The sequence below is a fragment of the Galeopterus variegatus genome, unplaced genomic scaffold, assembly GCF_000696425.1.
Source record: "Galeopterus variegatus unplaced genomic scaffold, G_variegatus-3.0.2 Scaffold12840, whole genome shotgun sequence".
Lineage (NCBI taxonomy): Eukaryota > Metazoa > Chordata > Mammalia > Dermoptera > Cynocephalidae > Galeopterus > Galeopterus variegatus.
In genome coordinates, this window is record NW_007738951.1 from 22131 (window position 1) to 25418 (window position 3288).

The following is a 3288-nucleotide window of genomic DNA, read 5'->3' on the forward strand; positions in this document are numbered from 1 at the left end:
TGAGTCAGGCCAACTGAAGGCTTTCCCACACTGTGTGCATTCATATTTTCTCTGCAGTGTGCCTCCTCATGTGTTTTTGTAAGGATATGTGATAGTAGAATTCTTTCCCACACTGCTTGCCCTTGTACAATTTGTCTTCAGGATGCATTCTCATGTGTTCTCAAAAACAGGCAGACAAANATTTGTGAATAAAATATAAACACACTCCTTATGTGTCCACTTTCAGGGTGAGGTACGCATAAAGGCAATATCATGTTTCCAGCATTTACAAGATTACTCTCCTGGTGTGAGTTTTCTGAAGGACTACATGTTAATTTATCTGCAGGAAGATGTCCCACAACACACTTGTAGTGTTTTTTTGCAGCGTGTGTTCTCATGTGTCTTCTTAAGGATGAGGAACAATTGAAGGTTTTCCCACACTGCTTACATGTATAACATTTCTCTCCAGCGTGCAGTCTCACATGTACTGGTAAAGATGATGGCTATTTGAAGACTTTCCCACATTCCTTACATTCAGAAGTTTGCTCTACAGAGTATGTTCTCATGTGTTGTTGCAAGAGTTTAGGCCAACTGAAGGCTTTCCCACATTGTGTGTATTCATAGAGTTTCTCTGTAGTGTGCCTCCTCATGTGTTTTTGTAAGGATATGTGGCAGTAGAAAGCTTTCTCACACACCTTACACTTGTACAATTTGTCTTCACGTTACACTCTCATGTGTTCTCAAAAGCAGGCAGACAAACTGAAGGCTTTCCCACACTGCTTACATTCATAGGGTTTCTCTCTAGTGTGTGTTCTCATATGCCTTTGTAAGGATATGGGCCAATTAAAAGTTTTCCCACATTGTGTGCATTCATAGGGTTTTTCTCCACTAAACACTCTCATATGTCCTCCAAAGGATGAGGGATGATTGAATGTTTTCCCACATTGGTTACATTCATATGGCTTCTCTTCACCATAAGTCCTTTCATGTCTCTGACAGGACTAGGGATAAATGAAGGTTTTCCCACACTGTTTTCATTCATAGTGTTTCTCTCCAGAGTGCATGTATCATGTGTCTTCAAAAAACTGAGGCATAACTGAAGGCTTCCCCACCTCCCTTACATTTATATGGCTTCTCTCTAGTACGACTTCTCACATGACTAGTAAGATTTGAAAAGTCAATGAAGGTGTAGTGGGTTGAGTTATGTCTGGTCAAAACTCATTAAATCTTGAACTGTGTCCCCAAGTTTTATGTATTAGAAACTTAGCCCCCACTGTGACTGTTAAGAGGGTGGGAAATCCTATTATGGTAATTGAAAGGTGGAGCCTTGAAGAGGTGATTGGATTGTGGGACCATACAGTAGAGAATGGATTAAAAATGGTGATCAGTGTTGCGGTTCTTGGGCTTTAAAAAAAGAGAGTCTATCTTTCTCTCTTTCTCTCTCTGCTCCCACCATCTTGCAATGTGAGACAATTGGGTCACTGTCACCACCACCAGATGGACTTTGGACTTCCCAGCCTCAAAAACCGTAAGCAATAAATGTTGTTTTTCTTTATAAATCACCTAGTTCCAGGTATTTTGTGATAAGCAAAACAAATGGACTAAAACAGAAGGCTTTCCCACATTACTTACATTCATAGGTTTTTCTCAGCAGTGTCAAATCTGTTTATGCCAATTGAGGGAAGACATATGAGGAAAGATTTTCCCACATAAGTTACAAGTTCTGTCCATTGTGGGTTCTAACATGCATTCTTAGGTGTGAATGACAACCATAGGCCTGCTCACATTCCTGGAGCTGATACTTTTGTCCAGTGTGAACTTTGATGTGACTCTTGAGGGATGAATGATGCATGAAGACTTCCATATGCACTGTATCCATACTGATTTATTACAATAGGAATTTTCTTATATGGATTAAGATTTGGAATCTGATTCAAGGCTTTGCCACATTGATCAATACTTTCACAGAGTCCACCATATAATTTCTAGTACAAATGAAAAGCATGTTATTAATCAATTGAGTAATAATTATTTATGATTATTAATAAGTATTGGGATTGCATTTTAGTAGGTTTTTCAGTGAAAGTGTAGGTTTTCTTCACTATCTGCATTGTTTGAAGGGGAATAAACTGAATGCTCTGCAAGAGCATTTGATCACTGCTATAATTAAAGGTGTTTCTAATATATGGGGTTTCTAGATAATTGTTTCCAACTGTTAGATTTATGTTGCCAACACTCAATGTGTAAATCACATTTAGAGAAATATTTTGTGTGAAAATACTGTGAATAAGTTTGGAGCTAGGCTTATATGAATTTTCTGTTCTCTACCTTTTTAAATTTCATAATATCATAAGGAGGATTCTCTCCTGGAATATTGCTTCCTCTTGAGAGTGACTCACTTCAGATTTCTCCCCTGCCTGTGCTGATCTTCAATGCTAAGGTCTTCCCAAATTTTTTCTAAAACAGAAACCCAGGAATTATTTCTGGTGAACTTTTCTACTTTAGGTTCCTTAGTTACTTTTTCTCCATAAATATCCTTCTGAGAAACTGACCCATTGGCCATAAATTGAGTTTCATCATCTGAAACAAAAAAGTGAACACATTTTATGAGAAAGAAGACACCTATTAGCCAAAAAAGACAAGAGGCACTTAACCATTTCAGGACTTCATCAAGTACAAGGGGTCAAAATGGCAAGCAATTTAATGAACACAATAAAATCCTCACTGAGCTGCAAAAACAAACTTCCGTGGGGCCACGAAACATATCCATAAGGATAGCACTAAGGGAGATTTCTCTGTAGGAAGAAAAATCTCCCTTTACTACATAGATTCTCATTCTTGCAGAAAAACAATGAGATTCTAGCTCCATGACAGCCGTGACCATGTCTGCCTTATTTAATAGTGTACTGTACTGCCTTTCCATATCCCAAGTCTTGGAACAGGCTTGATGTGTAAGAAATACTTGATCACCAATGACTAAGTGAAGAAATGATGCCATCCTTACCTACTGAGGCCAGGTTTTAAAAAGTTTTGAGCATCACATTTCTGTAGTGGTCCCTCTGAGCAGAACCCAGCAAATCTCACTCCTCCAGGGTAAAGTCCACAGCCACATCCTCAAAGACGACTGAGTACTGGAACATCCAACACATGTGCAGGAGAATGGCTGAGACTGGCAGCATGGGCACTGTACTCCAACAGCAAATAGTGCACACAAGATGCTGTGGCCTCCCAACCGCTGCCCTGTGGCACTTGTCAGACCTCCTCCTCTGCCTACACTTGCTTCCTCACAGATTTAACAGCACCACTGAC

At 39.4% G+C, this 3288-nt stretch overlaps 1 pseudogene; it reads right to left on the bottom strand.

The window, feature by feature from the left end:
- Nucleotides 1-236: 236 nt before the first annotated feature.
- On the bottom strand, nucleotides 237-3158 carry LOC103581347 (annotated as a pseudogene).
- Between the last annotated feature and the right edge of the window lie 130 nt (nucleotides 3159-3288).